Source organism: Thalia democratica, chromosome 8 (genome assembly GCF_965202585.1).
Source record: "Thalia democratica chromosome 8, ktThaDemo2.hap1.1, whole genome shotgun sequence".
Taxonomy (NCBI): Eukaryota; Metazoa; Chordata; class Thaliacea; order Salpida; family Salpidae; genus Thalia; species Thalia democratica.
This window is the reverse complement of record NC_139172.1, coordinates 21540953-21554322: the sequence shown is the minus strand read 5'-3', so window position 1 is coordinate 21554322 and position 13370 is coordinate 21540953.

Sequence of the window (13370 nt, the reverse complement as noted above, 5' to 3'; positions counted from 1 at the left end):
TTAACAAATGTTGTATATTAAATTTAGATAAAAGAAATACTTAAATATTTAAAAGTAATTAATTAATCTAAAAGTAAAGAAATTAAGAACCTATAAGTTTTACCATTTTTTTTTAAATTTCGTTTAAATAATTGATTGTTTTATTAATAATGTATTAAATATTTAGATGATATTTTTTTTTTATGTAACAGCTTGTTAGAAATTTTATATGCATGTGGTGTACGACTCGATAACCAAAAGGCTCCTTTGTACACCAGGTCCTTAGATCAAAATTATTTCGCGCTTTTTTTACAAAGACTTAGTATCAAGTAATTGACTATTAAAGTAAACTTATAAAGATTAGTTGCAAAGATGAGTTATACATAAAGCATTTCAAACACGGTTTTCAAAAGTGGATTAAACGGTCCACTTTGGGGCCATTTCAGAAATTTGGTCATAGGGAGGGGTGTGAGTAGTAAAGGGACATAAGGCCACAATTTTAAACTTATGCTCAAGTAGTTTTTGAGAAGTCTTATTAAATAGGCATTAAAAAAAGTTTCGGAAATCCTGATCTAAACAGAAGTTGGCAAAAAGTAGCTTGCACAGTGGGCAATTAAAAGTAGCAAAATTAAAAAAGAAATTGCTCTTTGAAATTTTGTGGGTACAAAGCAAAGATTCTAGCCCATTTAGTTCTTCAAACTGAACAAAAAAATAATTATTACAATAATTATTTTAGTTTGCGTGAGGGTTTTTGAAGGGTTTTTGGTTTTTTACAATTGAATGCATTCAAAAGTATAAAAATGACACTTTAACATTAAAGTGTTTTATTACTTTTTTAGAAATTAAATAATATATTTTAAAGAATTTTTAAAAAATCATTACAATAAAAAAAAGTTCTTTTTTTTTTGTTCGAACAAAAAATGAGTATTTTTTTTCATTTACTTCTTTCGACATCTACTTTGCTTTTAAAAATAACAGATTTGATGCATGAGTGGATCATATATATGAACATATTTTTAAATTTTTTGAGTTTAGTATTTTAAAAATAACACTAACAAAACATGGTCTACTTATGTCAAGATTTTTTAATAAGAAGCATTCAAAAAGAATTAGTCAACGATTTTTCCGAAAACACCCTGGAGAATCTATATTAATAACAATATTAATCACTTTTATAGTGAACTTTTTTGTCAAAACTTCATATTTATTATATAATTAAAATCTACAAGATATTTAAAAGCGAAATTAATCAAAATGTAAATTCAACTCACTTTATTTTTGGCTATAAAACAAAAATATTTATAATAAAAATGCATGGAGCAAAAAATATTTAAAAAGCTACTAATCAAAGTCAAATAACTTTTTTCTATCAGAGTTTTTTTTAGTTTTTAAAAGTAAATAGATACAACCTTAGACTACACTGTAAAAATTTACAAATTTATTAGAAAATTTACTCCCTATTTCTATCTGGATACGATTAAATGCAGCCAACAAAACAAAAAATCTGCGATACACAATTTACTTTTCAATTAAATTCATACTCTTTTTTAACATAAAAAAAATTTGTGGTAAAAACTTAAAATTAAGCTCTATGAATTAGTAAATACAAGTATTTATTATTGCATATTTTATCATGTATCCTACTTAGCGGAGTAATTTAAATTAATTTTAACATAGGATAAATGTTACCAACGAAGGTTTTTTTTCTACAGAGTGCGACTCGAGAGCAGTTTAAAAAATATAATAAAACATTGAGTGCTGTTTTTTTTTGCAACAAGTGCACACCAGTTCATCTAAAGTGCAGATGACACCGTAGTTGCTTTTATCTAACGGCAAGCCAAACTATCTTTAAAATTATCATCCTAAAGGATTTAAATAAAATAATTTTTTTTTTGTTGAGAAGCTTAGTGCTAATTTTAAAAAGTTCAGCAAACTGTTAGTTTTGGTGTTACTCTACCAATGCAAGAACAATATGAGTGCATATTCTTTTTTTTAAATCTAAACTTACTACAAGGTAGCTGTGTTTTCGGGAATTATCGAAGGAAATGACAAACTTGGTAATAGTAAAAATGCTTTTCTTTTTTTAATATTTAAAAAAAACCTAACTAGTTTAACGCATTATAAGAAATACTTTATAAATGGGACTTGAAAACATTGTTTTATGCTGTAAGAGATGCGAATAACTTTTCACCATCACAAAGGTTTTGAATTTAAAATATTTTTTATTTTTTAACTGAGTAATTTCATGCTCTAAACTTTAATCGCTAGTTAAATTGAAAACTGTTAGATATATTTTTTTAGGTAAAACGCATTTTTCTAAAATGATGTCTAACAAAGAAAACACTTATCTGACATTTAGCTAATGTTTAAATACGTATATGTAAATTTAGTTTCAAAAACTCACTTATTTAAGACCGCACATACTGTAGCTCGTTTATTAGTTAGTGCATACTGATCTGCTATGATCGCCCGAAGGAGGTCATTTCACCCATAGTTTTATATTCATTAATTTCCATTAAAAAAAAAATAGACTAAAAAATAACTATATTTATGTTTAAAAACGTAAAACGAAATGAAAGACTAAACTGAGCTATGAACAAGATAACAATAACAGATATGCTTAAAACTAAAAAAAAAACTTTTTTTCAATTAAAAGTAATCTAGTACAAATACTACAACTAAAGTGAACAAAAAAGCTTTACTTTAAAAATTGACGCAAATATAAACTACTGCGGAATATCAACCAAGTGTAAGAGAGCTTATATTAAACAATAAAATTTGTTTTACAACACTTTGCTTTCGAGGTACTTTAGTATTCTTTTTATATGCTTAATAGTTTTATAGACTTCCATTGCTTTTAATACACAATTTGTTTTGTTGTTTAATTTTAAACCTTATATTGTTTTTAAATTAAAGAAGACTTTTATTTTTAATAATATAATAACCTTTTTAAGAGTTTTAATAACTTAAGAATACAAAGCTTATAATACTTATAATTATTGAATATTTGTCATAAAAAATTAGCAAAATGACTAAAAATTGATTTTCTAAAGAATCTTAAGTTAAACAGTACAAATTAAGTTAATTACTAGAGATTGAATAACAACAAAATTGCTTTTATAGTTAAAAATACTACTATAATTACTAATAAAAAATAGTTGATGTATTTTAAGAGTTGATTATTTTAATTATAAGAATTATTTGTTTAACTATAACAGTTAGTATTTTCAACACAATCATAAATGGTTAACAATTCCAGTATAAATTTAAATCTTGTGTGCTGCTTTCGCGAACTTTTTTATAACAAAGTAAAACCTTATATTGTAATCGAAAGTATGCTGATAAAAAGCTTATCGTTGTATAAAAGAATTAAATTATAGTCAACAAAAAAGTGAAGCCAATATTATTTTTTAAACTTAAGATACAAATAATTAAAAGTTTTTATTTTTATAATTTTTTTCATAATTTAAAATGACTCTTGCTGAATATAATCAATAAAAGAATAATTAAACTAAATATATTTTTCTCTTTGCAATTTTTTTCCGAAGTTAATAATAAAATTTTACACGATAACTAAGTTAATTCTATTTTATATGTTTTTCCGTACGACTTCATAACTGTACTTCTAAATTAATTGAAAGTAGCCAAAAAGTAGTATTTTGCTGCTTAATAGAAACTGAGTATGATTTTAGTTTACAAGCAAGTTTGTAAAAAAGATAATTTTAAAATTAAGAAAATTCCAGATAACGTTAATAAATACGTCGTAAAATATATATTGTTTGTTGAACTATTAAAAGAGCGCTCAAAAAGTTTGGTTTAAGGATCTGGTGTACAAAAAACCTTTTGGTTATCCAGCCATACACCAAGTATTTAAAAGTCTTGTACTAGCTAATATTTCAAAAACCATTTTGAGCTTTATTATATGTTTGTTGTTGTCTAATGAACAAATAACTCACATTTGTACAACTAGAAACGTAAAAAAGCTATCATTTTCACTTACTCTAGGTTTTCTTGTTAGAACATAATTAGAGATTTATACTTCATAAAAGGAGAACAAAAATACTTTATTTTTCAAAACTTTTTTGTTTACTTTTAATATAAGCTCTTTGGGTTTTTATAAACCTAACGATTATCTAGGTAGAGCTGAGCATTTTATTTTGTTAATTGTGTAGTTTATTTTTGCTTCATGTATTTTAAAATTTATCTAAATTTAACAACCGCAAATTTTTGTTATGTTTTATTTTATAAATTTCTCAAGATACTTTATAGTTTATATAAGAAATTATTCCTGCAGCAGCTACACAAAGATAACTATATATAGGTTAAGTTATACCATTTCTATACAATAATTTAGTTTTCGCTTGAAAACAACATATAAGGATTTATTTTTGTTGATAATTTGGAACAATATATTGGGCTTATATACTATTCTTAAGTTAACAGCTCTGCAACAGTTCTCTATAAACTTCTTCAAAGTGTTTTTGACAACTGAATTTCGGTTGTATGCCAACTTCAGATATACCGGATGTTTTTTAGATCAAAATATTAACAACTCAAATCTTGATTTTATTTCAACAATTGTCCGATGTCTAGCCTAAAACTAAAAAAGTTTTTCCACATTGGCTATTTCTGCTGTTAAATATCGGTCCGAACAATGAAAATCTGTAAACTACCCATCCTCAACGAAAACAATGTAATGTAAATTTTTTTGCTTTTGTAAGCAAACTCACGTGGCTAGAACCAGCATTAATTGAATCAACAGAATTAATAAATATTTACCAAAAAGTTTACTAAATAAGATTAGGGTATCTAACGAGGAAAAGAAAGTTGATAAGCTACATAAAATAAAAAGTGTTTCAGCGATTGGTCAACATTTGATTAACAATTCAAAATATTTTGTAAATTATAACATGCATAACTTCAAAATAGTATCAACAGCTCGTAATGATTTTCATCTATAAACACTACAGGCAACTTACATCAAAAGCCTTAAACCAGAACTGTGCAAACAAAAGAAATTTGTTTAGTTGAACATATTGTTTATTTGGTTTAACATAAATTGATTCATTTTTAATTCATTTAATTAATAATTATAGTTATTTTACAATTTATACCACTGTTTAAACGCTTGCGTTATTTTATTATTACTGTGTTAACCACTTAGATTTTACTATCTAATACTATTAGAGCAATAAAAACCAGCAATTAAATACTGATGAGCGTGATCGAAAGTTTTTTTTAGCTATTTTTGTTTACATTACTCTTTGTTATAACTTTCAGCAAATAAAACTTCAAAAAAACTATTAAACCTAAATAAAAAACTTAGCTGAAAATAACTTATTGGAGAAAAAAAAAACTTTAAGGATTTATAAGTTTTACTTGAACATAAAGCAAAATATTCCATTATACAATTCATATTTAACTACACATTTACATTTTAGTTCATTAACATAATAAAATTTATTTAAGACTTTATGTAAACAACTCAATAAGTTTCAACGGAATGTTATACTTACAGTACTTAGTTGAATATTATAAGGTTGTTTTTACCTACAATAAATGTATAGTGCATAAACTTGTTTAAAATTTTTTTATTTACAGTATTTATGAGTTTAAAAACATGTTTTTAGACTAATTTAAAGTTTTTACAACTGTTTTTTTTACATTATCAAAGCATGATTCTTAAAGGTTCACTACACACAAGTAAAAAAAGCAATAAAATAACAATTTTTTAAATTATATAAGGAAAACTATCGAAATTTTAAAACACTTTCTTCATTGAAGCCTTAGTTTGATCAAACTCTTTTCCATAAACTTTATTCTTCTCATCATTTTTTTAGACTCCAATCATTATAAACCCCCAGCGGAAATAATCTAAGCCATTTTAACTTCGGTGGGGTGCACCAGTCGCCACGCGCCGCCGCATATGCAGTTGCTAAGAAACCGGTTCTCCCACGAATCTATTTTCGGGTTCTGCTGGTTCTCGACCAACGCGATCACGCCGCACCTAGCGGATATAAGTAATTGGTTTACAATTGAAATTATATTACGAAAATACCAAGTTTAAACCATAATGACTTATAATTTAAGAAAAACAGTTTCTCAAAAAGGTTTTAATCATCAAAATATGAAGGTGAAAAAATACACACTTTTTATGATTTAAAATGAATGGTTTCCTGAAAAAGAACTACGTTTATTCCTTAGTTTTAAAATTAATGATTTTGATTAAAGACTTTAATATTTATTTATTGAAAAACATTCACCTGAAATCTGTGTAAGTAATTTAAAGCATCAAGTACTCAGTCATATATATATATATAAATCATACTGCTAAGAAAAAACACAAATACTTATTTTGAAACATTTTAAAACTATTTCTAATCGCTAATAGAGTTGAAATGGTACAGAAGTTATAAAATTTATGTTATATAAAACTAAATTAATAGTAAAAATTTGAAATAAAAATAATTAAAAACAAATATACAGTTTTAATTGTAATTTTAAACCTCAACGGTGTCCAGCAAGCCATGGTCGCTGTTTCCTCCGAACACGTACAACTTGTCCCGGTAGGCGACCGCCTGGTGCAAGTACCTCGCATAGATCAGTTTCACACGGGAAAGAGATTGAGTGTCTGTGACCGGATCGTATACTTCGATCCGATTGGTCACCCCCGGGCCGTCACGGTTCAAGCCTCCGATCATCCAGACCTTGTCCTGGTACTCGATGGCAAACGAGTGTCCAGGATGTTTGACGCTCGAATTTCTCCAAACTTTGTTTTTTGTGTCAAAAAGTCTGCTTTTGACTTGGTCGTTTAGACTGAATAACAGTATTTGCTTTTTGAACTGGCAGGTAGTTTTAACTGTTAAATCCGACGGAAAACCGTTGAGCACATTTTGTTGTGACCAATTCACGATTCGGTTGCCGAAAACTAAATAAAAGACTTTGTCAATTTCATACATCCCATAAACGTAACCTTCATGTTTATCACAATTTATTCTTTTCCATACTTTTTCTCCTAGTCTATATTTATAAACAACTGCTTTTGGATTATCTCTAACTAATATTTCTTTTACTTCTTCTTGCTGGCCGTTGAAAATAAAACGGTTTTCACCTGTTGAATGAAAAATTTTTGTTTCAAAAATAAAGTTGTCAAAAATGTGAACTGTATATATGATGTTTAAACTTTTAGATTTTTCATGACTACTTATGTCAGAAAGCTACTTTAAATTAATTTTGTATAACAACATAAAACCTTTAACTGACTAAATACTTAAAAAAAACCCTTTACATATTATTTCTACATCTTTTGAATATTTTGAAAGTAATCTAAATAAAACACTTTAGATCAAAATTTGTTAGTTTTTATAAAATGGTTTAAGGCCTGAAACAAAGTAGAACTAGCTCTAGTGTTTTAGATAAAATAGGACATTTAAATTATTTTTACGATACTGACTTAAAAAAAATGAATCTCATATCTTAAAGTAATAAAAAACCGAGAAACAAAATCTTCCATAATGTATATAATATGCTTTTATTTGAAATTATTATTTTTTGATATTCATATGCAGCAGTAGGATAATCTACTGTTTTTCGAAATTTTAATTTTACTGTATTTAACTATTTATTCAAACGACCACCGTTTGTGCGAAATATTTAGTGTCTTTTTATATACAATGTATAACGTTTTTAAAGCTAAATTTAATGCAGAAATGATAGTAAAAGGGGGGTCATTAAACCGTGATATAACTTCAGCTGAAAAATAGTCTTTTAAAATAGAATAAAAAAACGTTTTTGTGTTTAAACTTGCAATAACGCTTTTAAGTTAATATTGAACGACAAAAAATACTCAAGTTTGATCCAAGGACCTAGTGGACGAAAAATCATTTTGGTTATCGAGTCATGCACCAGAACAGTTTAACGTTATGTCAGGACATGATTGTTAATACCTGTTTACTACTAGTGATTTATAAATGTAAACTATCTCAAGTTTTTTGTTAAATTATAGTTTGTTTTTGACAGTTATAATTATTTTATTAGCTTGTAGAAGACTTTTTTTTATACGTTGCGGCCTGCAAGCTACTTTTTCTTTAAAAGTTTGCTTTTAATATTAACGGCTTCAACCAATATACTAAAAATTAATAATTATATTGACTCAGTAATAATTTAAGTATAAAATAACAGCTACAGAAGGTACTAGCCTTAAGTTTGTTTTAACAAAATTATCTATACATTTAAAAAAATAGATTTTTTGATTATATCATTTTTTATGACCATCTTAGTTGATAATAGCAGTTGAAAAAAAAAAAAGAATCAAGTTAACTTAAAGTTAACTTAAATTAAAAGACAGACCGACATGCAAAATAAAAGTTATGGTTTAATAAGTTAAATATAAACAAATTATTTGTTAGAAAATGCTTTTGCTTTTTCCACAGATACTTTACAATATTTTTTATAACAGATTTAATTATTACTTATTAATTCATAGTATAAAAAACGACTTACCAGGGCTACGAACTTTATCACTAAGTAAGCAACTGGAATCTCCCAGCAAATCTTTCACAGCCGACAACTTTTTCATTAGCATTTCTTTTTGTATTTTTAACAGACTAAAGTTATTTTCATTTGATGAACCAAATTTTTCACTGTCAACTTTTTGAAACCAAGTCGTTTTTAAAAATTTTGTAAGGTCTGCTTGAATACTATTGTTTTTGTTTTTCAATACCGTGAATCTATTTTCTTGGCACCTTGCTAGGATATAAGCTACGGATGCACTTCTTTGTAAACGTAAAACCTCTTGTGTCGCTGCGTTTTTATCTTCTAAAGACTTCTTTAAATTATCCACTAATTTTGAATTTTCTTTTTCAAGAAAACTTATTCTATTTGCAAACGCTTCTTTCATTTTTTTCGTTTGGTCGTCAAAATCATTGAAAACCTTTTTAGTCTCGTCGGAAAAGTTCTTATAAACTACAACATTGCTTTTATTCGTGTTAGCATACAGTTTCTTAACAAAAGTATTTTCATTTATTTTGACACGGCACTCCGGGCAAGTTGAACTGTTTTCCAACCATTTTTTCAGGCACGCGTAGTGAAACAAATGCCCACAAGTTGTAGAAGATATTTGATGATCAACAAAGTTGATATCCTCACAGCAAATTGAGCAGCTTATCAACATTTAACTAAGATCTAATAGTATTAATATAGGTGTTTTAAAATTACGCAAATATTTTTCCTCAAATGTATTTTTACTTGTTTGTGAAGTGTTTTAATTTTATTATCAAAGTAGTTTGTGACAATTAAAAGTAGACTTTAATGTAATGATAAATTTCTATGCATATTACACGTTTTAATTTAAGTTTAAAATGGTTAAAAAAGTTTATACAAGATCAAACCGATAGAAAAAAATTTAGCAAAGGAGTAAAACTTTGTACCAAAGTTAGTATTGTATTATACTAATAAGTTCGCATGTTTTAGTTTCAAATAAAAAATAATTAGGTAGTAACAACGTTGAAACTTACTAGTAAATAAAGCAAATAAAAAAACGAACAACATAAAAAAACAAGATATTAAGTTGTTAACAAATGTTGTATATTAAATTTAGATAAAAGAAATACTTAAATATTTAAAAGTAATTAATTAATCTAAAAGTAAAGAAATTAAGAACCTATAAGTTTTACCATTTTTTTTTAAATTTCGTTTAAATAATTGATTGTTTTATTAATAATGTATTAAATATTTAGATGATATTTTTTTTTTATGTAACAGCTTGTTAGAAATTTTATATGCATGTGGTGTACGACTCGATAACCAAAAGGCTCCTTTGTACACCAGGTCCTTAGATCAAAATTATTTCGCGCTTTTTTTACAAAGACTTAGTATCAAGTAATTGACTATTAAAGTAAACTTATAAAGATTAGTTGCAAAGATGAGTTATACATAAAGCATTTCAAACACGGTTTTCAAAAGTGGATTAAACGGTCCAATTTGGGGCCATTTCAGAAATTTGGTCATAGGGAGGGGTGTGAGTAGTAAAGGGACATAAGGCCACAATTTTAAACTTATGCTCAAGTAGTTTTTGAGAAGTCTTATTAAATAGGCATTAAAAAAAGTTTCGGAAATCCTGATCTAAACAGAAGTTGGCAAAAAGTAGCTTGCACAGTGGGCAATTAAAAGTAGCAAAATTAAAAAAGAAATTGCTCTTTGAAATTTTGTGGGTACAAAGCAAAGATTCTAGCCCATTTAGTTCTTCAAACTGAACAAAAAAATAATTATTACAATAATTATTTTAGTTTGCGTGAGGGTTTTTGAAGGGTTTTTGGTTTTTTACAATTGAATGCATTCAAAAGTATAAAAATGACACTTTAACATTAAAGTGTTTTATTACTTTTTTAGAAATTAAATAATATATTTTAAAGAATTTTTAAAAAATCATTACAATAAAAAAAAGTTCTTTTTTTTTTGTTCGAACAAAAAATGAGTATTTTTTTTCATTTACTTCTTTCGACATCTACTTTGCTTTTAAAAATAACAGATTTGATGCATGAGTGGATCATATATATGAACATATTTTTAAATTTTTTGAGTTTAGTATTTTAAAAATAACACTAACAAAACATGGTCTACTTATGTCAAGATTTTTTAATAAGAAGCATTCAAAAAGAATTAGTCAACGATTTTTCCGAAAACACCCTGGAGAATCTATATTAATAACAATATTAAACACTTTTATAGTGAACTTTTTTGTCAAAACTTCATATTTATTATATAATTAAAATCTACAAGATATTTAAAAGCGAAATTAATCAAAATGTAAATTCAACTCACTTTATTTTTGGCTATAAAACAAAAATATTTATAATAAAAATGCATGGAGCAAAAAATATTTAAAAAGCTACTAATCAAAGTCAAATAACTTTTTTCTATCAGAGTTTTTTTTAGTTTTTAAAAGTAAATAGATACAACCTTAGACTACACTGTAAAAATTTACAAATTTATTAGAAAATTTACTCCCTATTTCTATCTGGATACGATTAAATGCAGCCAACAAAACAAAAAATCTGCGATACACAATTTACTTTTCAATTAAATTCATACTCTTTTTTAACATAAAAAAAATTTGTGGTAAAAACTTAAAATTAAGCTCTATGAATTAGTAAATACAAGTATTTATTATTGCATATTTTATCATGTATCCTACTTAGCGGAGTAATTTAAATTAATTTTAACATAGGATAAATGTTACCAACGAAGGTTTTTTTTCTACAGAGTGCGACTCGAGAGCAGTTTAAAAAATATAATAAAACATTGAGTGCTGTTTTTTTTTGCAACAAGTGCACACCAGTTCATCTAAAGTGCAGATGACACCGTAGTTGCTTTTATCTAACGGCAAGCCAAACTATCTTTAAAATTATCATCCTAAAGGATTTAAATAAAATAATTTTTTTTTTGTTGAGAAGCTTAGTGCTAATTTTAAAAAGTTCAGCAAACTGTTAGTTTTGGTGTTACTCTACCAATGCAAGAACAATATGAGTGCATATTCTTTTTTTTAAATCTAAACTTACTACAAGGTAGCTGTGTTTTCGGGAATTATCGAAGGAAATGACAAACTTGGTAATAGTAAAAATGCTTTTCTTTTTTTAATATTTAAAAAAAACCTAACTAGTTTAACGCATTATAAGAAATACTTTATAAATGGGACTTGAAAACATTGTTTTATGCTGTAAGAGATGCGAATAACTTTTCACCATCACAAAGGTTTTGAATTTAAAATATTTTTTATTTTTTAACTGAGTAATTTCATGCTCTAAACTTTAATCGCTAGTTAAATTGAAAACTGTTAGATATATTTTTTTAGGTAAAACGCATTTTTCTAAAATGATGTCTAACAAAGAAAACACTTATCTGACATTTAGCTAATGTTTAAATACGTATATGTAAATTTAGTTTCAAAAACTCACTTATTTAAGACCGCACATACTGTAGCTCGTTTATTAGTTAGTGCATACTGATCTGCTATGATCGCCCGAAGGAGGTCATTTCACCCATAGTTTTATATTCATTAATTTCCATTAAAAAAAAAATAGACTAAAAAATAACTATATTTATGTTTAAAAACGTAAAACGAAATGAAAGACTAAACTGAGCTATGAACAAGATAACAATAACAGATATGCTTAAAACTAAAAAAAAAACTTTTTTTCAATTAAAAGTAATCTAGTACAAATACTACAACTAAAGTGAACAAAAAAGCTTTACTTTAAAAATTGACGCAAATATAAACTACTGCGGAATATCAACCAAGTGTAAGAGAGCTTATATTAAACAATAAAATTTGTTTTACAACACTTTGCTTTCGAGGTACTTTAGTATTCTTTTTATATGCTTAATAGTTTTATAGACTTCCATTGCTTTTAATACACAATTTGTTTTGTTGTTTAATTTTAAACCTTATATTGTTTTTAAATTAAAGAAGACTTTTATTTTTAATAATATAATAACCTTTTTAAGAGTTTTAATAACTTAAGAATACAAAGCTTATAATACTTATAATTATTGAATATTTGTCATAAAAAATTAGCAAAATGACTAAAAATTGATTTTCTAAAGAATCTTAAGTTAAACAGTACAAATTAAGTTAATTACTAGAGATTGAATAACAACAAAATTGCTTTTATAGTTAAAAATACTACTATAATTACTAATAAAAAATAGTTGATGTATTTTAAGAGTTGATTATTTTAATTATAAGAATTATTTGTTTAACTATAACAGTTAGTATTTTCAACACAATCATAAATGGTTAACAATTCCAGTATAAATTTAAATCTTGTGTGCTGCTTTCGCGAACTTTTTTATAACAAAGTAAAACCTTATATTGTAATCGAAAGTATGCTGATAAAAAGCTTATCGTTGTATAAAAGAATTAAATTATAGTCAACAAAAAAGTGAAGCCAATATTATTTTTTAAACTTAAGATACAAATAATTAAAAGTTTTTATTTTTATAATTTTTTTCATAATTTAAAATGACTCTTGCTGAATATAATCAATAAAAGAATAATTAAACTAAATATATTTTTCTCTTTGCAATTTTTTTCCGAAGTTAATAATAAAATTTTACACGATAACTAAGTTAATTCTATTTTATATGTTTTTCCGTACGACTTCATAACTGTACTTCTAAATTAATTGAAAGTAGCCAAAAAGTAGTATTTTGCTGCTTAATAGAAACTGAGTATGATTTTAGTTTACAAGCAAGTTTGTAAAAAAGATAATTTTAAAATTAAGAAAATTCCAGATAACGTTAATAAATACGTCGTAAAATATATATTGTTTGTTGAACTATTAAAAGAGCGCTCAAAAAGTTTGGTTTAAGGATCTGGTGTACAAAAAACC